We start from the raw sequence: 23,998 nt of genomic DNA, 5'->3' as shown, positions 1-23,998 counted from the left end.
TTGTTATCTCCAGAGACTCTTTGGAAATCTTCCTTGGCACATTCTTCTTCGAGCTGAGGCCATTAATATCGTATCTTATGTTTATTACAGTCGTTTATTTTCAATTTCTTTTTGTTGGAACTTTGCACTGCTACGAAACAGTAGGAGGCCCGGGCTTATTTCAGATCACATCTGTCGATTCGTAGTGTTTCGTTATTGTCAAGGATTTCTTGGCACGTTTAAATTGCTGAAGGAAGCATCTTTGTCACAACGGAAAGGTAGTATGAAAAGAGGGCTGGCAGGGGTAGCGATGCAAAAAGGAGAAAATGTAAGGGATCCAACAGCACCTTTCTTTTTTTATTGGGCTGCCAGGGGTAGCGACATAATAACAAAAAAAAAGAAGGGAGCCAACAGCACCCGGGTTTCCCAGGCGGTCACCCATCCAAGTACTAACCGGGCCCAATGATGCTTAACTTCGGTGATCGGACGAGAACCGGTGCAATCATCATGGTATGGCCGTTGGCACTCATGTAATGTAGGAGCACGGCAGAATACGCGTTCGGCTTCTCTCCCAATACACAAAATGTTAGTTTTCCGCCGCATTTGACGAAAGCACTTCCTTCCGCAACAGCCGGCTCCTCGAGGACGGCGCGGGGGGCGCGCCCGGCGTCCCAGCGGAGCGACGGCCGAATTAGCGGGCGCACCGCCGCGTGTGTGAGACGCACTGCTGCTCGTTGCACGTCCTGTCATTCGCTGGGCGCGTGCAGCCTTCGACACTAGCGGAGGGCGCATCTTGTCCCTGGTGTCCAGCGGAGGGCCTGTGCGGGGTGTGGCAGTGTCGTGCTGGAGGGCGCCACTGGTAGCGATGTGGGCTTCCTCGCCTCGCCTCGCCTCGCCTCACACCAGGTGTCTGCGTAGTTCGCAGTGCATTCGCACCATTCCTATCCCTGTCCCCGTCCCGACTTGTCCCGACTTTGCTCGACTGCCGCTCGCTGCCGCTCGGGTCGTGGCCCATATGACAGTACAAGCACGACAAACATCTGCGAGACGGCCGTGGGCCTAACGGGCGTGTCCGAGACGCCGTTTGCGGCGGGTAGGGCAGCGCCGTGCCGTGGAAAGGTGCGAAAACAGGGACGCAGGACACAGGAGGGTCGCCAAAGCATCCATCTCTTCTAGCGACGAAAGAGAAATTTTTGTTTACAAATCTGCAGCCGTACAATGCAACAAAACAATAAGCCCTGACGTATTTCAGAACGTATCTGTCGGTTCGTACTGTTTTGTTATCTCCAGAGACTCTTTGGAAATCTTCCTTGGCACATTCTTCTTCGAGCTGAGGCCATTAATATCGTATCTTATGTTTATTACAGTCGTTTATTTTCAATTTCTTTTTGTTGGAACTTTGCACTGCTACGAAACAGTAGGAGGCCCGGGCTTATTTCAGATCACATCTGTCGATTCGTAGTGTTTCGTTATTGTCAAGGATTTCTTGGCACGTTTAAATTGCTGAAGGAAGCATCTTTGTCACAACGGAAAGGTAGTATGAAAAGAGGGCTGGCAGGGGTAGCGATGCAAAAAGGAGAAAATGTAAGGGATCCAACAGCACCTTTCTTTTTTTATTGGGCTGCCAGGGGTAGCGACATAATAACAAAAAAAAAGAAGGGAGCCAACAGCACCCGGGTTTCCCAGGCGGTCACCCATCCAAGTACTAACCGGGCCCAATGATGCTTAACTTCGGTGATCGGACGAGAACCGGTGCAATCATCATGGTATGGCCGTTGGCACTCATGTAATGTAGGAGCACGGCAGAATACGCGTTCGGCTTCTCTCCCAATACACAAAATGTTAGTTTTCCGCCGCATTTGACGAAAGCACTTCCTTCCGCAACAGCCGGCTCCTCGAGGACGGCGCGGGGGGCGCGCCCGGCGTCCCAGCGGAGCGACGGCCGAATTAGCGGGCGCACCGCCGCGTGTGTGAGACGCACTGCTGCTCGTTGCACGTCCTGTCATTCGCTGGGCGCGTGCAGCCTTCGACACTAGCGGAGGGCGCATCTTGTCCCTGGTGTCCAGCGGAGGGCCTGTGCGGGGTGTGGCAGTGTCGTGCTGGAGGGCGCCACTGGTAGCGATGTGGGCTTCCTCGCCTCGCCTCGCCTCGCCTCACACCAGGTGTCTGCGTAGTTCGCAGTGCATTCGCACCATTCCTATCCCTGTCCCCGTCCCGACTTGTCCCGACTTTGCTCGACTGCCGCTCGCTGCCGCTCGGGTCGTGGCCCATATGACAGTACAAGCACGACAAACATCTGCGAGACGGCCGTGGGCCTAACGGGCGTGTCCGAGACGCCGTTTGCGGCGGGTAGGGCAGCGCCGTGCCGTGGAAAGGTGCGAAAACAGGGACGCAGGACACAGGAGGGTCGCCAAAGCATCCATCTCTTCTAGCGACGAAAGAGAAATTTTTGTTTACAAATCTGCAGCCGTACAATGCAACAAAACAATAAGCCCTGACGTATTTCAGAACGTATCTGTCGGTTCGTACTGTTTTGTTATCTCCAGAGACTCTTTGGAAATCTTCCTTGGCACATTCTTCTTCGAGCTGAGGCCATTAATATCGTATCTTATGTTTATTACAGTCGTTTATTTTCAATTTCTTTTTGTTGGAACTTTGCACTGCTACGAAACAGTAGGAGGCCCGGGCTTATTTCAGATCACATCTGTCGATTCGTAGTGTTTCGTTATTGTCAAGGATTTCTTGGCACGTTTAAATTGCTGAAGGAAGCATCTTTGTCACAACGGAAAGGTAGTATGAAAAGAGGGCTGGCAGGGGTAGCGATGCAAAAAGGAGAAAATGTAAGGGATCCAACAGCACCTTTCTTTTTTTATTGGGCTGCCAGGGGTAGCGACATAATAACAAAAAAAAAGAAGGGAGCCAACAGCACCCGGGTTTCCCAGGCGGTCACCCATCCAAGTACTAACCGGGCCCAATGATGCTTAACTTCGGTGATCGGACGAGAACCGGTGCAATCATCATGGTATGGCCGTTGGCACTCATGTAATGTAGGAGCACGGCAGAATACGCGTTCGGCTTCTCTCCCAATACACAAAATGTTAGTTTTCCGCCGCATTTGACGAAAGCACTTCCTTCCGCAACAGCCGGCTCCTCGAGGACGGCGCGGGGGGCGCGCCCGGCGTCCCAGCGGAGCGACGGCCGAATTAGTGGGCGCACCGCCGCGTGTGTGAGACGCACTGCTGCTCGTTGCACGTCCTGTCATTCGCTGGGCGCGTGCAGCCTTCGACACTAGCGGAGGGCGCATCTTGTCCCTGGTGTCCAGCGGAGGGCCTGTGCGGGGTGTGGCAGTGTCGTGCTGGAGGGCGCCACTGGTAGCGATGTGGGCTTCCTCGCCTCGCCTCGCCTCGCCTCACACCAGGTGTCTGCGTAGTTCGCAGTGCATTCGCACCATTCCTATCCCTGTCCCCGTCCCGACTTGTCCCGACTTTGCTCGACTGCCGCTCGCTGCCGCTCGGGTCGTGGCCCATATGACAGTACAAGCACGACAAACATCTGCGAGACGGCCGTGGGCCTAACGGGCGTGTCCGAGACGCCGTTTGCGGCGGGTAGGGCAGCGCCGTGCCGTGGAAAGGTGCGAAAACAGGGACGCAGGACACAGGAGGGTCGCCAAAGCATCCATCTCTTCTAGCGACGAAAGAGAAATTTTTGTTTACAAATCTGCAGCCGTACAATGCAACAAAACAATAAGCCCTGACGTATTTCAGAACGTATCTGTCGGTTCGTACTGTTTTGTTATCTCCAGAGACTCTTTGGAAATCTTCCTTGGCACATTCTTCTTCGAGCTGAGGCCATTAATATCGTATCTTATGTTTATTACAGTCGTTTATTTTCAATTTCTTTTTGTTGGAACTTTGCACTGCTACGAAACAGTAGGAGGCCCGGGCTTATTTCAGATCACATCTGTCGATTCGTAGTGTTTCGTTATTGTCAAGGATTTCTTGGCACGTTTAAATTGCTGAAGGAAGCATCTTTGTCACAACGGAAAGGTAGTATGAAAAGAGGGCTGGCAGGGGTAGCGATGCAAAAAGGAGAAAATGTAAGGGATCCAACAGCACCTTTCTTTTTTTATTGGGCTGCCAGGGGTAGCGACATAATAACAAAAAAAAAGAAGGGAGCCAACAGCACCCGGGTTTCCCAGGCGGTCACCCATCCAAGTACTAACCGGGCCCAATGATGCTTAACTTCGGTGATCGGACGAGAACCGGTGCAATCATCATGGTATGGCCGTTGGCACTCATGTAATGTAGGAGCACGGCAGAATACGCGTTCGGCTTCTCTCCCAATACACAAAATGTTAGTTTTCCGCCGCATTTGACGAAAGCACTTCCTTCCGCAACAGCCGGCTCCTCGAGGACGGCGCGGGGGGCGCGCCCGGCGTCCCAGCGGAGCGACGGCCGAATTAGCGGGCGCACCGCCGCGTGTGTGAGACGCACTGCTGCTCGTTGCACGTCCTGTCATTCGCTGGGCGCGTGCAGCCTTCGACACTAGCGGAGGGCGCATCTTGTCCCTGGTGTCCAGCGGAGGGCCTGTGCGGGGTGTGGCAGTGTCGTGCTGGAGGGCGCCACTGGTAGCGATGTGGGCTTCCTCGCCTCGCCTCGCCTCGCCTCACACCAGGTGTCTGCGTAGTTCGCAGTGCATTCGCACCATTCCTATCCCTGTCCCCGTCCCGACTTGTCCCGACTTTGCTCGACTGCCGCTCGCTGCCGCTCGGGTCGTGGCCCATATGACAGTACAAGCACGACAAACATCTGCGAGACGGCCGTGGGCCTAACGGGCGTGTCCGAGACGCCGTTTGCGGCGGGTAGGGCAGCGCCGTGCCGTGGAAAGGTGCGAAAACAGGGACGCAGGACACAGGAGGGTCGCCAAAGCATCCATCTCTTCTAGCGACGAAAGAGAAATTTTTGTTTACAAATCTGCAGCCGTACAATGCAACAAAACAATAAGCCCTGACGTATTTCAGAACGTATCTGTCGGTTCGTACTGTTTTGTTATCTCCAGAGACTCTTTGGAAATCTTCCTTGGCACATTCTTCTTCGAGCTGAGGCCATTAATATCGTATCTTATGTTTATTACAGTCGTTTATTTTCAATTTCTTTTTGTTGGAACTTTGCACTGCTACGAAACAGTAGGAGGCCCGGGCTTATTTCAGATCACATCTGTCGATTCGTAGTGTTTCGTTATTGTCAAGGATTTCTTGGCACGTTTAAATTGCTGAAGGAAGCATCTTTGTCACAACGGAAAGGTAGTATGAAAAGAGGGCTGGCAGGGGTAGCGATGCAAAAAGGAGAAAATGTAAGGGATCCAACAGCACCTTTCTTTTTTTATTGGGCTGCCAGGGGTAGCGACATAATAACAAAAAAAAAGAAGGGAGCCAACAGCACCCGGGTTTCCCAGGCGGTCACCCATCCAAGTACTAACCGGGCCCAATGATGCTTAACTTCGGTGATCGGACGAGAACCGGTGCAATCATCATGGTATGGCCGTTGGCACTCATGTAATGTAGGAGCACGGCAGAATACGCGTTCGGCTTCTCTCCCAATACACAAAATGTTAGTTTTCCGCCGCATTTGACGAAAGCACTTCCTTCCGCAACAGCCGGCTCCTCGAGGACGGCGCGGGGGGCGCGCCCGGCGTCCCAGCGGAGCGACGGCCGAATTAGCGGGCGCACCGCCGCGTGTGTGAGACGCACTGCTGCTCGTTGCACGTCCTGTCATTCGCTGGGCGCGTGCAGCCTTCGACACTAGCGGAGGGCGCATCTTGTCCCTGGTGTCCAGCGGAGGGCCTGTGCGGGGTGTGGCAGTGTCGTGCTGGAGGGCGCCACTGGTAGCGATGTGGGCTTCCTCGCCTCGCCTCGCCTCGCCTCACACCAGGTGTCTGCGTAGTTCGCAGTGCATTCGCACCATTCCTATCCCTGTCCCCGTCCCGACTTGTCCCGACTTTGCTCGACTGCCGCTCGCTGCCGCTCGGGTCGTGGCCCATATGACAGTACAAGCACGACAAACATCTGCGAGACGGCCGTGGGCCTAACGGGCGTGTCCGAGACGCCGTTTGCGGCGGGTAGGGCAGCGCCGTGCCGTGGAAAGGTGCGAAAACAGGGACGCAGGACACAGGAGGGTCGCCAAAGCATCCATCTCTTCTAGCGACGAAAGAGAAATTTTTGTTTACAAATCTGCAGCCGTACAATGCAACAAAACAATAAGCCCTGACGTATTTCAGAACGTATCTGTCGGTTCGTACTGTTTTGTTATCTCCAGAGACTCTTTGGAAATCTTCCTTGGCACATTCTTCTTCGAGCTGAGGCCATTAATATCGTATCTTATGTTTATTACAGTCGTTTATTTTCAATTTCTTTTTGTTGGAACTTTGCACTGCTACGAAACAGTAGGAGGCCCGGGCTTATTTCAGATCACATCTGTCGATTCGTAGTGTTTCGTTATTGTCAAGGATTTCTTGGCACGTTTAAATTGCTGAAGGAAGCATCTTTGTCACAACGGAAAGGTAGTATGAAAAGAGGGCTGGCAGGGGTAGCGATGCAAAAAGGAGAAAATGTAAGGGATCCAACAGCACCTTTCTTTTTTTATTGGGCTGCCAGGGGTAGCGACATAATAACAAAAAAAAAGAAGGGAGCCAACAGCACCCGGGTTTCCCAGGCGGTCACCCATCCAAGTACTAACCGGGCCCAATGATGCTTAACTTCGGTGATCGGACGAGAACCGGTGCAATCATCATGGTATGGCCGTTGGCACTCATGTAATGTAGGAGCACGGCAGAATACGCGTTCGGCTTCTCTCCCAATACACAAAATGTTAGTTTTCCGCCGCATTTGACGAAAGCACTTCCTTCCGCAACAGCCGGCTCCTCGAGGACGGCGCGGGGGGCGCGCCCGGCGTCCCAGCGGAGCGACGGCCGAATTAGCGGGCGCACCGCCGCGTGTGTGAGACGCACTGCTGCTCGTTGCACGTCCTGTCATTCGCTGGGCGCGTGCAGCCTTCGACACTAGCGGAGGGCGCATCTTGTCCCTGGTGTCCAGCGGAGGGCCTGTGCGGGGTGTGGCAGTGTCGTGCTGGAGGGCGCCACTGGTAGCGATGTGGGCTTCCTCGCCTCGCCTCGCCTCGCCTCACACCAGGTGTCTGCGTAGTTCGCAGTGCATTCGCACCATTCCTATCCCTGTCCCCGTCCCGACTTGTCCCGACTTTGCTCGACTGCCGCTCGCTGCCGCTCGGGTCGTGGCCCATATGACAGTACAAGCACGACAAACATCTGCGAGACGGCCGTGGGCCTAACGGGCGTGTCCGAGACGCCGTTTGCGGCGGGTAGGGCAGCGCCGTGCCGTGGAAAGGTGCGAAAACAGGGACGCAGGACACAGGAGGGTCGCCAAAGCATCCATCTCTTCTAGCGACGAAAGAGAAATTTTTGTTTACAAATCTGCAGCCGTACAATGCAACAAAACAATAAGCCCTGACGTATTTCAGAACGTATCTGTCGGTTCGTACTGTTTTGTTATCTCCAGAGACTCTTTGGAAATCTTCCTTGGCACATTCTTCTTCGAGCTGAGGCCATTAATATCGTATCTTATGTTTATTACAGTCGTTTATTTTCAATTTCTTTTTGTTGGAACTTTGCACTGCTACGAAACAGTAGGAGGCCCGGGCTTATTTCAGATCACATCTGTCGATTCGTAGTGTTTCGTTATTGTCAAGGATTTCTTGGCACGTTTAAATTGCTGAAGGAAGCATCTTTGTCACAACGGAAAGGTAGTATGAAAAGAGGGCTGGCAGGGGTAGCGATGCAAAAAGGAGAAAATGTAAGGGATCCAACAGCACCTTTCTTTTTTTATTGGGCTGCCAGGGGTAGCGACATAATAACAAAAAAAAAGAAGGGAGCCAACAGCACCCGGGTTTCCCAGGCGGTCACCCATCCAAGTACTAACCGGGCCCAATGATGCTTAACTTCGGTGATCGGACGAGAACCGGTGCAATCATCATGGTATGGCCGTTGGCACTCATGTAATGTAGGAGCACGGCAGAATACGCGTTCGGCTTCTCTCCCAATACACAAAATGTTAGTTTTCCGCCGCATTTGACGAAAGCACTTCCTTCCGCAACAGCCGGCTCCTCGAGGACGGCGCGGGGGGCGCGCCCGGCGTCCCAGCGGAGCGACGGCCGAATTAGCGGGCGCACCGCCGCGTGTGTGAGACGCACTGCTGCTCGTTGCACGTCCTGTCATTCGCTGGGCGCGTGCAGCCTTCGACACTAGCGGAGGGCGCATCTTGTCCCTGGTGTCCAGCGGAGGGCCTGTGCGGGGTGTGGCAGTGTCGTGCTGGAGGGCGCCACTGGTAGCGATGTGGGCTTCCTCGCCTCGCCTCGCCTCGCCTCACACCAGGTGTCTGCGTAGTTCGCAGTGCATTCGCACCATTCCTATCCCTGTCCCCGTCCCGACTTGTCCCGACTTTGCTCGACTGCCGCTCGCTGCCGCTCGGGTCGTGGCCCATATGACAGTACAAGCACGACAAACATCTGCGAGACGGCCGTGGGCCTAACGGGCGTGTCCGAGACGCCGTTTGCGGCGGGTAGGGCAGCGCCGTGCCGTGGAAAGGTGCGAAAACAGGGACGCAGGACACAGGAGGGTCGCCAAAGCATCCATCTCTTCTAGCGACGAAAGAGAAATTTTTGTTTACAAATCTGCAGCCGTACAATGCAACAAAACAATAAGCCCTGACGTATTTCAGAACGTATCTGTCGGTTCGTACTGTTTTGTTATCTCCAGAGACTCTTTGGAAATCTTCCTTGGCACATTCTTCTTCGAGCTGAGGCCATTAATATCGTATCTTATGTTTATTACAGTCGTTTATTTTCAATTTCTTTTTGTTGGAACTTTGCACTGCTACGAAACAGTAGGAGGCCCGGGCTTATTTCAGATCACATCTGTCGATTCGTAGTGTTTCGTTATTGTCAAGGATTTCTTGGCACGTTTAAATTGCTGAAGGAAGCATCTTTGTCACAACGGAAAGGTAGTATGAAAAGAGGGCTGGCAGGGGTAGCGATGCAAAAAGGAGAAAATGTAAGGGATCCAACAGCACCTTTCTTTTTTTATTGGGCTGCCAGGGGTAGCGACATAATAACAAAAAAAAAGAAGGGAGCCAACAGCACCCGGGTTTCCCAGGCGGTCACCCATCCAAGTACTAACCGGGCCCAATGATGCTTAACTTCGGTGATCGGACGAGAACCGGTGCAATCATCATGGTATGGCCGTTGGCACTCATGTAATGTAGGAGCACGGCAGAATACGCGTTCGGCTTCTCTCCCAATACACAAAATGTTAGTTTTCCGCCGCATTTGACGAAAGCACTTCCTTCCGCAACAGCCGGCTCCTCGAGGACGGCGCGGGGGGCGCGCCCGGCGTCCCAGCGGAGCGACGGCCGAATTAGCGGGCGCACCGCCGCGTGTGTGAGACGCACTGCTGCTCGTTGCACGTCCTGTCATTCGCTGGGCGCGTGCAGCCTTCGACACTAGCGGAGGGCGCATCTTGTCCCTGGTGTCCAGCGGAGGGCCTGTGCGGGGTGTGGCAGTGTCGTGCTGGAGGGCGCCACTGGTAGCGATGTGGGCTTCCTCGCCTCGCCTCGCCTCGCCTCACACCAGGTGTCTGCGTAGTTCGCAGTGCATTCGCACCATTCCTATCCCTGTCCCCGTCCCGACTTGTCCCGACTTTGCTCGACTGCCGCTCGCTGCCGCTCGGGTCGTGGCCCATATGACAGTACAAGCACGACAAACATCTGCGAGACGGCCGTGGGCCTAACGGGCGTGTCCGAGACGCCGTTTGCGGCGGGTAGGGCAGCGCCGTGCCGTGGAAAGGTGCGAAAACAGGGACGCAGGACACAGGAGGGTCGCCAAAGCATCCATCTCTTCTAGCGACGAAAGAGAAATTTTTGTTTACAAATCTGCAGCCGTACAATGCAACAAAACAATAAGCCCTGACGTATTTCAGAACGTATCTGTCGGTTCGTACTGTTTTGTTATCTCCAGAGACTCTTTGGAAATCTTCCTTGGCACATTCTTCTTCGAGCTGAGGCCATTAATATCGTATCTTATGTTTATTACAGTCGTTTATTTTCAATTTCTTTTTGTTGGAACTTTGCACTGCTACGAAACAGTAGGAGGCCCGGGCTTATTTCAGATCACATCTGTCGATTCGTAGTGTTTCGTTATTGTCAAGGATTTCTTGGCACGTTTAAATTGCTGAAGGAAGCATCTTTGTCACAACGGAAAGGTAGTATGAAAAGAGGGCTGGCAGGGGTAGCGATGCAAAAAGGAGAAAATGTAAGGGATCCAACAGCACCTTTCTTTTTTTATTGGGCTGCCAGGGGTAGCGACATAATAACAAAAAAAAAGAAGGGAGCCAACAGCACCCGGGTTTCCCAGGCGGTCACCCATCCAAGTACTAACCGGGCCCAATGATGCTTAACTTCGGTGATCGGACGAGAACCGGTGCAATCATCATGGTATGGCCGTTGGCACTCATGTAATGTAGGAGCACGGCAGAATACGCGTTCGGCTTCTCTCCCAATACACAAAATGTTAGTTTTCCGCCGCATTTGACGAAAGCACTTCCTTCCGCAACAGCCGGCTCCTCGAGGACGGCGCGGGGGGCGCGCCCGGCGTCCCAGCGGAGCGACGGCCGAATTAGCGGGCGCACCGCCGCGTGTGTGAGACGCACTGCTGCTCGTTGCACGTCCTGTCATTCGCTGGGCGCGTGCAGCCTTCGACACTAGCGGAGGGCGCATCTTGTCCCTGGTGTCCAGCGGAGGGCCTGTGCGGGGTGTGGCAGTGTCGTGCTGGAGGGCGCCACTGGTAGCGATGTGGGCTTCCTCGCCTCGCCTCGCCTCGCCTCACACCAGGTGTCTGCGTAGTTCGCAGTGCATTCGCACCATTCCTATCCCTGTCCCCGTCCCGACTTGTCCCGACTTTGCTCGACTGCCGCTCGCTGCCGCTCGGGTCGTGGCCCATATGACAGTACAAGCACGACAAACATCTGCGAGACGGCCGTGGGCCTAACGGGCGTGTCCGAGACGCCGTTTGCGGCGGGTAGGGCAGCGCCGTGCCGTGGAAAGGTGCGAAAACAGGGACGCAGGACACAGGAGGGTCGCCAAAGCATCCATCTCTTCTAGCGACGAAAGAGAAATTTTTGTTTACAAATCTGCAGCCGTACAATGCAACAAAACAATAAGCCCTGACGTATTTCAGAACGTATCTGTCGGTTCGTACTGTTTTGTTATCTCCAGAGACTCTTTGGAAATCTTCCTTGGCACATTCTTCTTCGAGCTGAGGCCATTAATATCGTATCTTATGTTTATTACAGTCGTTTATTTTCAATTTCTTTTTGTTGGAACTTTGCACTGCTACGAAACAGTAGGAGGCCCGGGCTTATTTCAGATCACATCTGTCGATTCGTAGTGTTTCGTTATTGTCAAGGATTTCTTGGCACGTTTAAATTGCTGAAGGAAGCATCTTTGTCACAACGGAAAGGTAGTATGAAAAGAGGGCTGGCAGGGGTAGCGATGCAAAAAGGAGAAAATGTAAGGGATCCAACAGCACCTTTCTTTTTTTATTGGGCTGCCAGGGGTAGCGACATAATAACAAAAAAAAAGAAGGGAGCCAACAGCACCCGGGTTTCCCAGGCGGTCACCCATCCAAGTACTAACCGGGCCCAATGATGCTTAACTTCGGTGATCGGACGAGAACCGGTGCAATCATCATGGTATGGCCGTTGGCACTCATGTAATGTAGGAGCACGGCAGAATACGCGTTCGGCTTCTCTCCCAATACACAAAATGTTAGTTTTCCGCCGCATTTGACGAAAGCACTTCCTTCCGCAACAGCCGGCTCCTCGAGGACGGCGCGGGGGGCGCGCCCGGCGTCCCAGCGGAGCGACGGCCGAATTAGCGGGCGCACCGCCGCGTGTGTGAGACGCACTGCTGCTCGTTGCACGTCCTGTCATTCGCTGGGCGCGTGCAGCCTTCGACACTAGCGGAGGGCGCATCTTGTCCCTGGTGTCCAGCGGAGGGCCTGTGCGGGGTGTGGCAGTGTCGTGCTGGAGGGCGCCACTGGTAGCGATGTGGGCTTCCTCGCCTCGCCTCGCCTCGCCTCACACCAGGTGTCTGCGTAGTTCGCAGTGCATTCGCACCATTCCTATCCCTGTCCCCGTCCCGACTTGTCCCGACTTTGCTCGACTGCCGCTCGCTGCCGCTCGGGTCGTGGCCCATATGACAGTACAAGCACGACAAACATCTGCGAGACGGCCGTGGGCCTAACGGGCGTGTCCGAGACGCCGTTTGCGGCGGGTAGGGCAGCGCCGTGCCGTGGAAAGGTGCGAAAACAGGGACGCAGGACACAGGAGGGTCGCCAAAGCATCCATCTCTTCTAGCGACGAAAGAGAAATTTTTGTTTACAAATCTGCAGCCGTACAATGCAACAAAACAATAAGCCCTGACGTATTTCAGAACGTATCTGTCGGTTCGTACTGTTTTGTTATCTCCAGAGACTCTTTGGAAATCTTCCTTGGCACATTCTTCTTCGAGCTGAGGCCATTAATATCGTATCTTATGTTTATTACAGTCGTTTATTTTCAATTTCTTTTTGTTGGAACTTTGCACTGCTACGAAACAGTAGGAGGCCCGGGCTTATTTCAGATCACATCTGTCGATTCGTAGTGTTTCGTTATTGTCAAGGATTTCTTGGCACGTTTAAATTGCTGAAGGAAGCATCTTTGTCACAACGGAAAGGTAGTATGAAAAGAGGGCTGGCAGGGGTAGCGATGCAAAAAGGAGAAAATGTAAGGGATCCAACAGCACCTTTCTTTTTTTATTGGGCTGCCAGGGGTAGCGACATAATAACAAAAAAAAAGAAGGGAGCCAACAGCACCCGGGTTTCCCAGGCGGTCACCCATCCAAGTACTAACCGGGCCCAATGATGCTTAACTTCGGTGATCGGACGAGAACCGGTGCAATCATCATGGTATGGCCGTTGGCACTCATGTAATGTAGGAGCACGGCAGAATACGCGTTCGGCTTCTCTCCCAATACACAAAATGTTAGTTTTCCGCCGCATTTGACGAAAGCACTTCCTTCCGCAACAGCCGGCTCCTCGAGGACGGCGCGGGGGGCGCGCCCGGCGTCCCAGCGGAGCGACGGCCGAATTAGCGGGCGCACCGCCGCGTGTGTGAGACGCACTGCTGCTCGTTGCACGTCCTGTCATTCGCTGGGCGCGTGCAGCCTTCGACACTAGCGGAGGGCGCATCTTGTCCCTGGTGTCCAGCGGAGGGCCTGTGCGGGGTGTGGCAGTGTCGTGCTGGAGGGCGCCACTGGTAGCGATGTGGGCTTCCTCGCCTCGCCTCGCCTCGCCTCACACCAGGTGTCTGCGTAGTTCGCAGTGCATTCGCACCATTCCTATCCCTGTCCCCGTCCCGACTTGTCCCGACTTTGCTCGACTGCCGCTCGCTGCCGCTCGGGTCGTGGCCCATATGACAGTACAAGCACGACAAACATCTGCGAGACGGCCGTGGGCCTAACGGGCGTGTCCGAGACGCCGTTTGCGGCGGGTAGGGCAGCGCCGTGCCGTGGAAAGGTGCGAAAACAGGGACGCAGGACACAGGAGGGTCGCCAAAGCATCCATCTCTTCTAGCGACGAAAGAGAAATTTTTGTTTACAAATCTGCAGCCGTACAATGCAACAAAACAATAAGCCCTGACGTATTTCAGAACGTATCTGTCGGTTCGTACTGTTTTGTTATCTCCAGAGACTCTTTGGAAATCTTCCTTGGCACATTCTTCTTCGAGCTGAGGCCATTAATATCGTATCTTATGTTTATTACAGTCGTTTATTTTCAATTTCTTTTTGTTGGAACTTTGCACTGCTACGAAACAGTAGGAGGCCCGGGCTTATTTCAGATCACATCTGTCGATTCGTAGTGTTTCGTTATTGTCAAGGATTTCTTGGCACGTTTAAATTGCTGAAGGAAGCATCTTTGTCACAACGGAAAGGTAGTATGAAAAGAGGGCTGGCAGGGGTAGCGATGCAAAAAGGAGAAAATGTAAGGGATCCAACAGCACCTTTCTTTTTTTATTGGGCTGCCAGGGGTAGCGACATAATAACAAAAAAAAAGAAGGGAGCCAACAGCACCCGGGTTTCCCAGGCGGTCACCCATCCAAGTACTAACCGGGCCCAATGATGCTTAACTTCGGTGATCGGACGAGAACCGGTGCAATCATCATGGTATGGCCGTTGGCACTCATGTAATGTAGGAGCACGGCAGAATACGCGTTCGGCTTCTCTCCCAATACACAAAATGTTAGTTTTCCGCCGCATTTGACGAAAGCACTTCCTTCCGCAACAGCCGGCTCCTCGAGGACGGCGCGGGGGGCGCGCCCGGCGTCCCAGCGGAGCGACGGCCGAATTAGCGGGCGCACCGCCGCGTGTGTGAGACGCACTGCTGCTCGTTGCACGTCCTGTCATTCGCTGGGCGCGTGCAGCCTTCGACACTAGCGGAGGGCGCATCTTGTCCCTGGTGTCCAGCGGAGGGCCTGTGCGGGGTGTGGCAGTGTCGTGCTGGAGGGCGCCACTGGTAGCGATGTGGGCTTCCTCGCCTCGCCTCGCCTCGCCTCACACCAGGTGTCTGCGTAGTTCGCAGTGCATTCGCACCATTCCTATCCCTGTCCCCGTCCCGACTTGTCCCGACTTTGCTCGACTGCCGCTCGCTGCCGCTCGGGTCGTGGCCCATATGACAGTACAAGCACGACAAACATCTGCGAGACGGCCGTGGGCCTAACGGGCGTGTCCGAGACGCCGTTTGCGGCGGGTAGGGCAGCGCCGTGCCGTGGAAAGGTGCGAAAACAGGGACGCAGGACACAGGAGGGTCGCCAAAGCATCCATCTCTTCTAGCGACGAAAGAGAAATTTTTGTTTACAAATCTGCAGCCGTACAATGCAACAAAACAATAAGCCCTGACGTATTTCAGAACGTATCTGTCGGTTCGTACTGTTTTGTTATCTCCAGAGACTCTTTGGAAATCTTCCTTGGCACATTCTTCTTCGAGCTGAGGCCATTAATATCGTATCTTATGTTTATTACAGTCGTTTATTTTCAATTTCTTTTTGTTGGAACTTTGCACTGCTACGAAACAGTAGGAGGCCCGGGCTTATTTCAGATCACATCTGTCGATTCGTAGTGTTTCGTTATTGTCAAGGATTTCTTGGCACGTTTAAATTGCTGAAGGAAGCATCTTTGTCACAACGGAAAGGTAGTATGAAAAGAGGGCTGGCAGGGGTAGCGATGCAAAAAGGAGAAAATGTAAGGGATCCAACAGCACCTTTCTTTTTTTATTGGGCTGCCAGGGGTAGCGACATAATAACAAAAAAAAAGAAGGGAGCCAACAGCACCCGGGTTTCCCAGGCGGTCACCCATCCAAGTACTAACCGGGCCCAATGATGCTTAACTTCGGTGATCGGACGAGAACCGGTGCAATCATCATGGTATGGCCGTTGGCACTCATGTAATGTAGGAGCACGGCAGAATACGCGTTCGGCTTCTCTCCCAATACACAAAATGTTAGTTTTCCGCCGCATTTGACGAAAGCACTTCCTTCCGCAACAGCCGGCTCCTCGAGGACGGCGCGGGGGGCGCGCCCGGCGTCCCAGCGGAGCGACGGCCGAATTAGCGGGCGCACCGCCGCGTGTGTGAGACGCACTGCTGCTCGTTGCACGTCCTGTCATTCGCTGGGCGCGTGCAGCCTTCGACACTAGCGGAGGGCGCATCTTGTCCCTGGTGTCCAGCGGAGGGCCTGTGCGGGGTGTGGCAGTGTCGTGCTGGAGGGCGCCACTGGTAGCGATGTGGGCTTCCTCGCCTCGCCTCGCCTCGCCTCACACCAGGTGTCTGCGTAGTTCGCAGTGCATTCGCACCATTCCTATCCCTGTCCCCGTCCCGACTTGTCCCGACTTTGCTCGACTGCCGCTCGCTGCCGCTCGGGTCGTGGCCCATATGACAGTACAAGCACGACAAACATCTGCGAGACGGCCGTGGGCCTAACGGGCGTGTCCGAGACGCCGTTTGCGGCGGGTAGGGCAGCGCCGTGCCGTGGAAAGGTGCGAAAACAGGGACGCAGGACACAGGAGGGTCGCCAAAGCATCCATCTCTTCTAGCGACGAAAGAGAAATTTTTGTTTACAAATCTGCAGCCGTACAATGCAACAAAACAATAAGCCCTGACGTATTTCAGAACGTATCTGTCGGTTCGTACTGTTTTGTTATCTCCAGAGACTCTTTGGAAATCTTCCTTGGCACATTCTTCTTCGAGCTGAGGCCATTAATATCGTATCTTATGTTTATTACAGTCGTTTATTTTCAATTTCTTTTTGTTGGAACTTTGCACTGCTACGAAACAGTAGGAGGCCCGGGCTTATTTCAGATCACATCTGTCGATTCGTAGTGTTTCGTTATTGTCAAGGATTTCTTGGCACGTTTAAATTGCTGAAGGAAGCATCTTTGTCACAACGGAAAGGTAGTATGAAAAGAGGGCTGGCAGGGGTAGCGATGCAAAAAGGAGAAAATGTAAGGGATCCAACAGCACCTTTCTTTTTTTATTGGGCTGCCAGGGGTAGCGACATAATAACAAAAAAAAAGAAGGGAGCCAACAGCACCCGGGTTTCCCAGGCGGTCACCCATCCAAGTACTAACCGGGCCCAATGATGCTTAACTTCGGTGATCGGACGAGAACCGGTGCAATCATCATGGTATGGCCGTTGGCACTCATGTAATGTAGGAGCACGGCAGAATACGCGTTCGGCTTCTCTCCCAATACACAAAATGTTAGTTTTCCGCCGCATTTGACGAAAGCACTTCCTTCCGCAACAGCCGGCTCCTCGAGGACGGCGCGGGGGGCGCGCCCGGCGTCCCAGCGGAGCGACGGCCGAATTAGCGGGCGCACCGCCGCGTGTGTGAGACGCACTGCTGCTCGTTGCACGTCCTGTCATTCGCTGGGCGCGTGCAGCCTTCGACACTAGCGGAGGGCGCATCTTGTCCCTGGTGTCCAGCGGAGGGCCTGTGCGGGGTGTGGCAGTGTCGTGCTGGAGGGCGCCACTGGTAGCGATGTGGGCTTCCTCGCCTCGCCTCGCCTCGCCTCACACCAGGTGTCTGCGTAGTTCGCAGTGCATTCGCACCATTCCTATCCCTGTCCCCGTCCCGACTTGTCCCGACTTTGCTCGACTGCCGCTCGCTGCCGCTCGGGTCGTGGCCCATATGACAGTACAAGCACGACAAACATCTGCGAGACGGCCGTGGGCCTAACGGGCGTGTCCGAGACGCCGTTTGCGGCGGGTAGGGCAGCGCCGTGCCGTGGAAAGGTGCGAAAACAGGGACGCAGGACACAGGAGGGTCGCCAAAGCATCCATCTCTTCTAGCGACGAAAGAGAAATTTTTGTTTACAAATCTGCAGCCGTACAATGCAACAAAACAATAAGCCCTGACGTATTTCAGAACGTATCTGTCGGTTCGTACTGTTTTGTTATCTCCAGAGACTCTTTGGAAATCTTCCTTGGCACATTCTTCTTCGAGCTGAGGCCATTAATATCGTATCTTATGTTTATTACAGTCGTTTATTTTCAATTTCTTTTTGTTGGAACTTTGCACTGCTACGAAACAGTAGGAGGCCCGGGCTTATTTCAGATCACATCTGTCGATTCGTAGTGTTTCGTTATTGTCAAGGATTTCTTGGCACGTTTAAATTGCTGAAGGAAGCATCTTTGTCACAACGGAAAGGTAGTATGAAAAGAGGGCTGGCAGGGGTAGCGATGCAAAAAGGAGAAAATGTAAGGGATCCAACAGCACCTTTCTTTTTTTATTGGGCTGCCAGGGGTAGCGACATAATAACAAAAAAAAAGAAGGGAGCCAACAGCACCCGGGTTTCCCAGGCGGTCACCCATCCAAGTACTAACCGGGCCCAATGATGCTTAACTTCGGTGATCGGACGAGAACCGGTGCAATCATCATGGTATGGCCGTTGGCACTCATGTAATGTAGGAGCACGGCAGAATACGCGTTCGGCTTCTCTCCCAATACACAAAATGTTAGTTTTCCGCCGCATTTGACGAAAGCACTTCCTTCCGCAACAGCCGGCTCCTCGAGGACGGCGCGGGGGGCGCGCCCGGCGTCCCAGCGGAGCGACGGCCGAATTAGCGGGCGCACCGCCGCGTGTGTGAGACGCACTGCTGCTCGTTGCACGTCCTGTCATTCGCTGGGCGCGTGCAGCCTTCGACACTAGCGGAGGGCGCATCTTGTCCCTGGTGTCCAGCGGAGGGCCTGTGCGGGGGTGTGGCAGTGTCGTGCTGGAGGGCGCCACTGGTAGCGATGTGGGCTTCCTCGCCTCGCCTCGCCTCGCCTCACACCAGGTGTCTGCGTAGTTCGCAGTGCATTCGCACCATTCCTATCCCTGTCCCCGTCCCGACTTGTCCCGACTTTGCTCGACTGCCGCTCGCTGCCGCTCGGGTCGTGGCCCATATGACAGTACAAGCACGACAAACATCTGCGAGACGGCCGTGGGCCTAACGGCGTGTCCGAGACGCCGTTTGCGGCGGGTAGGGCAGCGCCGTGCCGTGGAAAGGTGCGAAAACAGGGACGCAGGACACAGGAGGGTCGCCAAAGCATCCATCTCTTCTAGCGACGAAAGAGAAATTTTTGTTTACAAATCTGCAGCCGTACAATGCAACAAAACAATAAGCCCTGACGTATTTCAGAACGTATCTGTCGGTTCGTACTGTTTTGTTATCTCCAGAGACTCTTTGGAAATCTTCCTTGGCACATTCTTCTTCGAGCTGAGGGCCATTAATATCGTATCTTATGTTTATTACAGTCGTTTATTTTCAATTTCTTTTTGTTGGAACTTTGCACTGCTACGAAACAGTAGGAGGCCCGGGCTTATTTCAGATCACATCTGTCGATTCGTAGTGTTTCGTTATTGTCAAGGATTTCTTGGCACGTTTAAATTGCTGAAGGAAGCATCTTTGTCACAACGGAAAGGTAGTATGAAAAGAGGGCTGGCAGGGTAGCGATGCAAAAAGGAGAAAATGTAAGGGATCCAACAGCACCTTTCTTTTTTTATTGGGCTGCCAGGGGTAGCGACATAATAACAAAAAAAAAGAAGGGAGCCAACAGCACCCGGGTTTCCCAGGCGGTCACCCATCCAAGTACTAACCGGGCCCAATGATGCTTAACTTCGGTGATCGGACGAGAACCGGTGCAATCATCATGGTATGGCCGTTGGCACTCATGTAATGTAGGAGCACGGCAGAATACGCGTTCGGCTTCTCTCCCAATACACAAAATGTTAGTTTTCCGCCGCATTTGACGAAAGCACTTCCTTCCGCAACAGCCGGCTCCTCGAGGACGGCGCGGGGGGGCGCGCCCGGCGTCCCAGCGGAGCGACGGCCGAATTAGCGGGCGCACCGCCGCGTGTGTGAGACGCACTGCTGCTCGTTGCACGTCCTGTCATTCGCTGGGCGCGTGCAGCCTTCGACACTAGCGGAGGGCGCATCTTGTCCCTGGTGTCCAGCGGAGGGCCTGTGCGGGGTGTGGCAGTGTCGTGCTGGAGGGCGCCACTGGTAGCGATGTGGGCTTCCTCGCCTCGCCTCGCCTCGCCTCACACCAGGTGTCTGCGTAGTTCGCAGTGCATTCGCACCATTCCTATCCCTGTCCCCGTCCCGACTTGTCCCGACTTTGCTCGACTGCCGCTCGCTGCCGCTCGGGTCGTGGCCCATATGACAGTACAAGCACGACAAACATCTGCGAGACGGCCGTGGGCCTAACGGGCGTGTCCGAGACGCCGTTTGCGGCGGGTAGGGCAGCGCCGTGCCGTGGAAAGGTGCGAAAACAGGGACGCAGGACACAGGAGGGTCGCCAAAGCATCCATCTCTTCTAGCGACGAAAGAGAAATTTTTGTTTACAAATCTGCAGCCGTACAATGCAACAAAACAATAAGCCCTGACGTATTTCAGAACGTATCTGTCGGTTCGTACTGTTTTGTTATCTCCAGAGACTCTTTGGAAATCTTCCTTGGCACATTCTTCTTCGAGCTGAGGCCATTAATATCGTATCTTATGTTTATTACAGTCGTTTATTTTCAATTTCTTTTTGTTGGAACTTTGCACTGCTACGAAACAGTAGGAGGCCCGGGCTTATTTCAGATCACATCTGTCGATTCGTAGTGTTTCGTTATTGTCAAGGATTTCTTGGCACGTTTAAATTGCTGAAGGAAGCATCTTTGTCACAACGGAAAGGTAGTATGAAAAGAGGGCTGGCAGGGGTAGCGATGCAAAAAGGAGAAAATGTAAGGGATCCAACAGCACCTTTCTTTTTTTATTGGGCTGCCAGGGGTAGCGACATAATAACAAAAAAAAGAAGGGAGCCAACAGCACCCGGGTTTCCCAGGCGGTCACCCATCCAAGTACTAACCGGGCCCAATGATGCTTAACTTCGGTGATCGGACGAGAACCGGTGCAATCATCATGGTATGGCCGTTGGCACTCATGTAATGTAGGAGCACGGCAGAATACGCGTTCGGCTTCTCTCCCAATACACAAAATGTTAGTTTTCCGCCGCATTTGACGAAAGCACTTCCTTCCGCAACAGCCGGCTCCTCGAGGACGGCGCGGGGGGCGCGCCCGGCGTCCCAGCGGAGCGACGGCCGAATTAGCGGGCGCACCGCCGCGTGTGTGAGACGCACTGCTGCTCGTTGCACGTCCTGTCATTCGCTGGGCGCGTGCAGCCTTCGACACTAGCGGAGGGCGCATCTTGTCCCTGGTGTCCAGCGGAGGGCCTGTGCGGGGTGTGGCAGTGTCGTGCTGGAGGGCGCCACTGGTAGCGATGTGGGCTTCCTCGCCTCGCCTCGCCTCGCCTCACACCAGGTGTCTGCGTAGTTCGCAGTGCATTCGCACCATTCCTATCCCTGTCCCCGTCCCGACTTGTCCCCGACTTTGCTCGACTGCCGCTCGCTGCCGCTCGGGTCGTGGCCCATATGACAGTACAAGCACGACAAACATCTGCGAGACGGCCGTGGGCCTAACGGGCGTGTCCGAGACGCCGTTTGCGGCGGGTAGGGCAGCGCCGTGCCGTGGAAAGGTGCGAAAACAGGGACGCAGGACACAGGAGGGTCGCCAAAGCATCCATCTCTTCTAGCGACGAAAGAGAAATTTTTGTTTACAAATCTGCAGCCGTACAATGCAACAAAACAATAAGCCCTGACGTATTTCAGAACGTATCTGTCGGTTCGTACTGTTTTGTTATCTCCAGAGACTCTTTGGAAATCTTCCTTGGCACATTCTTCTTCGAGCTGAGGCCATTAATATCGTATCTTATGTTTATTACAGTCGTTTATTTTCAATTTCTTTTTGTTGGAACTTTGCACTGCTACGAAACAGTAGGAGGCCCGGGCTTATTTCAGATCACATCTGTCGATTCGTAGTGTTTCGTTATTGTCAAGGATTTCTTGGCACGTTTAAATTGCTGAAGGAAGCATCTTTGTCACAACGGAAAGGTAGTATGAAAAGAGGGCTGGCAGGGGTAGCGATGCAAAAAGGAGAAAATGTAAGGGATCCAACAGCACCTTTCTTTTTTTATTGGGCTGCCAGGGGTAGCGACATAATAACAAAAAAAAAGAAGGGAGCCAACAGCACCCGGGTTTCCCAGGCGGTCACCCATCCAAGTACTAACCGGGCCCAATGATGCTTAACTTCGGTGATCGGACGAGAACCGGTGCAATCATCATGGTATGGCCGTTGGCACTCATGTAATGTAGGAGCACGGCAGAATACGCGTTCGGCTTCTCTCCCAATACACAAAATGTTAGTTTTCCGCCGCATTTGACGAAAGCACTTCCTTCCGCAACAGCCGGCTCCTCGAGGACGGCGCGGGGGGGCGCGCCCGGCGTCCCAGCGGAGCGACGGCCGAATTAGCGGGCGCACCGCCGCGTGTGTGAGACGCACTGCTGCTCGTTGCACGTCCTGTCATTCGCTGGGCGCGTGCAGCCTTCGACACTAGCGGAGGGCGCATCTTGTCCCTGGTGTCCAGCGGAGGGCCTGTGCGGGGTGTGGCAGTGTCGTGCTGGAGGGCGCCACTGGTAGCGATGTGGGCTTCCTCGCCTCGCCTCGCCTCGCCTCACACCAGGTGTCTGCGTAGTTCGCAGTGCATTCGCACCATTCCTATCCCTGTCCCCGTCCCGACTTGTCCCGACTTTGCTCGACTGCCGCTCGCTGCCGCTCGGGTCGTGGCCCATATGACAGTACAAGCACGACAAACATCTGCGAGACGGCCGTGGGCCTAACGGGCGTGTCCGAGACGCCGTTTGCGGCGGGTAGGGCAGCGCCGTGCCGTGGAAAGGTGCGAAAACAGGGACGCAGGACACAGGAGGGTCGCCAAAGCATCCATCTCTTCTAGCGACGAAAGAGAAATTTTTGTTTACAAATCTGCAGCCGTACAATGCAACAAAACAATAAGCCCTGACGTATTTCAGAACGTATCTGTCGGTTCGTACTGTTTTGTTATCTCCAGAGACTCTTTGGAAATCTTCCTTGGCACATTCTTCTTCGAGCTGAGGCCATTAATATCGTATCTTATGTTTATTACAGTCGTTTATTTTCAATTTCTTTTTGTTGGAACTTTGCACTGCTACGAAACAGTAGGAGGCCGGGCTTATTTCAGATCACATCTGTCGATTCGTAGTGTTTCGTTATTGTCAAGGATTTCTTGGCACGTTTAAATTGCTGAAGGAAGCATCTTTGTCACAACGGAAAGGTAGTATGAAAAGAGGGCTGGCAGGGGTAGCGATGCAAAAAGGAGAAAATGTAAGGGATCCAACAGCACCTTTCTTTTTTTATTGGGCTGCCAGGGGTAGCGACATAATAACAAAAAAAAAGAAGGGAGCCAACAGCACCCGGGTTTCCCAGGCGGTCACCCATCCAAGTACTAACCGGGCCCAATGATGCTTAACTTCGGTGATCGGACGAGAACCGGTGCAATCATCATGGTATGGCCGTTGGCACTCATGTAATGTAGGAGCACGGCAGAATACGCGTTCGGCTTCTCTCCCAATACACAAAATGTTAGTTTTCCGCCGCATTTGACGAAAGCACTTCCTTCCGCAACAGCCGGCTCCTCGAGGACGGCGCGGGGGGCGCGCCCGGCGTCCCAGCGGAGCGACGGCCGAATTAGCGGGCGCACCGCCGCGTGTGTGAGACGCACTGCTGCTCGTTGCACGTCCTGTCATTCGCTGGGCGCGTGCAGCCTTCGACACTAGCGGAGGGCGCATCTTGTCCCTGGTGTCCAGCGGAGGGCCTGTGCGGGGTGTGGCAGTGTCGTGCTGGAGGGCGCCACTGGTAGCGATGTGGGCTTCCTCGCCTCGCCTCGCCTCGCCTCACACCAGGTGTCTGCGTAGTTCGCAGTGCATTCGCACCATTCCTATCCCTGTCCCCGTCCCGACTTGTCCCGACTTTGCTCGACTGCCGCTCGCTGCCGCTCGGGTCGTGGCCCATATGACAGTACAAGCACGACAAACATCTGCGAGACGGCCGTGGGCCTAACGGGCGTGTCCGAGACGCCGTTTGCGGCGGGTAGGGCAGCGCCGTGCCGTGGAAAGGTGCGAAAACAGGGACGCAGGACACAGGAGGGTCGCCAAAGCATCCATCTCTTCTAGCGACGAAAGAGAAATTTTTGTTTACAAATCTGCAGCCGTACAATGCAACAAAACAATAAGCCCTGACGTATTTCAGAACGTATCTGTCGGTTCGTACTGTTTTGTTATCTCCAGAGACTCTTTGGAAATCTTCCTTGGCACATTCTTCTTCGAGCTGAGGCCATTAATATCGTATCTTATGTTTATTACAGTCGTTTATTTTCAATTTCTTTTTGTTGGAACTTTGCACTGCTA

At 54.0% G+C, this 23,998-nt stretch overlaps 19 non-coding genes across 19 annotated transcripts; all 19 read right to left on the bottom strand.

Annotated features, from left to right (window-relative positions):
• Positions 1–384: 384 nt before the first annotated feature.
• LOC124770408 lies at positions 385–503 on the bottom strand. The gene has a single exon (XR_007013214.1). It is a non-coding gene; the product is annotated as a 5S ribosomal RNA (ribosomal RNA).
• Positions 504–1,640: 1,137 nt separating this feature from the next.
• On the bottom strand, positions 1,641–1,759 carry LOC124770407. The gene has a single exon (XR_007013213.1). It is a non-coding gene; the product is annotated as a 5S ribosomal RNA (ribosomal RNA).
• A 1,137-nt stretch (positions 1,760–2,896) lies between these two features.
• Positions 2,897–3,015, bottom strand: LOC124770406. The gene has a single exon (XR_007013212.1). It is a non-coding gene; the product is annotated as a 5S ribosomal RNA (ribosomal RNA).
• Positions 3,016–4,152: 1,137 nt separating this feature from the next.
• On the bottom strand, positions 4,153–4,271 carry LOC124770404. Its single transcript, XR_007013211.1, has one exon. It is a non-coding gene; the product is annotated as a 5S ribosomal RNA (ribosomal RNA).
• A 1,137-nt stretch (positions 4,272–5,408) lies between these two features.
• LOC124770403 lies at positions 5,409–5,527 on the bottom strand. Its single transcript, XR_007013210.1, has one exon. It is a non-coding gene; the product is annotated as a 5S ribosomal RNA (ribosomal RNA).
• A 1,137-nt stretch (positions 5,528–6,664) lies between these two features.
• On the bottom strand, positions 6,665–6,783 carry LOC124770401. Its single transcript, XR_007013208.1, has one exon. It is a non-coding gene; the product is annotated as a 5S ribosomal RNA (ribosomal RNA).
• Positions 6,784–7,920: 1,137 nt separating this feature from the next.
• On the bottom strand, positions 7,921–8,039 carry LOC124770400. The gene has a single exon (XR_007013207.1). It is a non-coding gene; the product is annotated as a 5S ribosomal RNA (ribosomal RNA).
• Positions 8,040–9,176: 1,137 nt separating this feature from the next.
• Positions 9,177–9,295, bottom strand: LOC124770399. The gene has a single exon (XR_007013206.1). It is a non-coding gene; the product is annotated as a 5S ribosomal RNA (ribosomal RNA).
• Positions 9,296–10,432: 1,137 nt separating this feature from the next.
• On the bottom strand, positions 10,433–10,551 carry LOC124770398. The gene has a single exon (XR_007013205.1). It is a non-coding gene; the product is annotated as a 5S ribosomal RNA (ribosomal RNA).
• Positions 10,552–11,688: 1,137 nt separating this feature from the next.
• Positions 11,689–11,807, bottom strand: LOC124770397. Its single transcript, XR_007013204.1, has one exon. It is a non-coding gene; the product is annotated as a 5S ribosomal RNA (ribosomal RNA).
• Positions 11,808–12,944: 1,137 nt separating this feature from the next.
• Positions 12,945–13,063, bottom strand: LOC124770396. Its single transcript, XR_007013203.1, has one exon. It is a non-coding gene; the product is annotated as a 5S ribosomal RNA (ribosomal RNA).
• A 1,137-nt stretch (positions 13,064–14,200) lies between these two features.
• Positions 14,201–14,319, bottom strand: LOC124770395. The gene has a single exon (XR_007013202.1). It is a non-coding gene; the product is annotated as a 5S ribosomal RNA (ribosomal RNA).
• A 1,137-nt stretch (positions 14,320–15,456) lies between these two features.
• Positions 15,457–15,575, bottom strand: LOC124770393. The gene has a single exon (XR_007013201.1). It is a non-coding gene; the product is annotated as a 5S ribosomal RNA (ribosomal RNA).
• Positions 15,576–16,712: 1,137 nt separating this feature from the next.
• On the bottom strand, positions 16,713–16,831 carry LOC124770392. The gene has a single exon (XR_007013200.1). It is a non-coding gene; the product is annotated as a 5S ribosomal RNA (ribosomal RNA).
• A 1,137-nt stretch (positions 16,832–17,968) lies between these two features.
• Positions 17,969–18,087, bottom strand: LOC124770391. The gene has a single exon (XR_007013199.1). It is a non-coding gene; the product is annotated as a 5S ribosomal RNA (ribosomal RNA).
• A 1,137-nt stretch (positions 18,088–19,224) lies between these two features.
• LOC124770430 lies at positions 19,225–19,343 on the bottom strand. Its single transcript, XR_007013234.1, has one exon. It is a non-coding gene; the product is annotated as a 5S ribosomal RNA (ribosomal RNA).
• Positions 19,344–20,480: 1,137 nt separating this feature from the next.
• LOC124770426 lies at positions 20,481–20,599 on the bottom strand. The gene has a single exon (XR_007013231.1). It is a non-coding gene; the product is annotated as a 5S ribosomal RNA (ribosomal RNA).
• Positions 20,600–21,737: 1,138 nt separating this feature from the next.
• Positions 21,738–21,856, bottom strand: LOC124770414. Its single transcript, XR_007013220.1, has one exon. It is a non-coding gene; the product is annotated as a 5S ribosomal RNA (ribosomal RNA).
• Positions 21,857–22,993: 1,137 nt separating this feature from the next.
• On the bottom strand, positions 22,994–23,112 carry LOC124770402. The gene has a single exon (XR_007013209.1). It is a non-coding gene; the product is annotated as a 5S ribosomal RNA (ribosomal RNA).
• Between the last annotated feature and the right edge of the window lie 886 nt (positions 23,113–23,998).

This window comes from Schistocerca piceifrons, unplaced genomic scaffold (assembly GCF_021461385.2).
Source record: "Schistocerca piceifrons isolate TAMUIC-IGC-003096 unplaced genomic scaffold, iqSchPice1.1 HiC_scaffold_83, whole genome shotgun sequence".
Classification (NCBI taxonomy): domain Eukaryota; kingdom Metazoa; phylum Arthropoda; class Insecta; order Orthoptera; family Acrididae; genus Schistocerca; species Schistocerca piceifrons.
The sequence above is the reverse complement of the archived record's forward strand: the minus strand, read 5'-3'. Positions and strand labels throughout refer to the sequence as shown.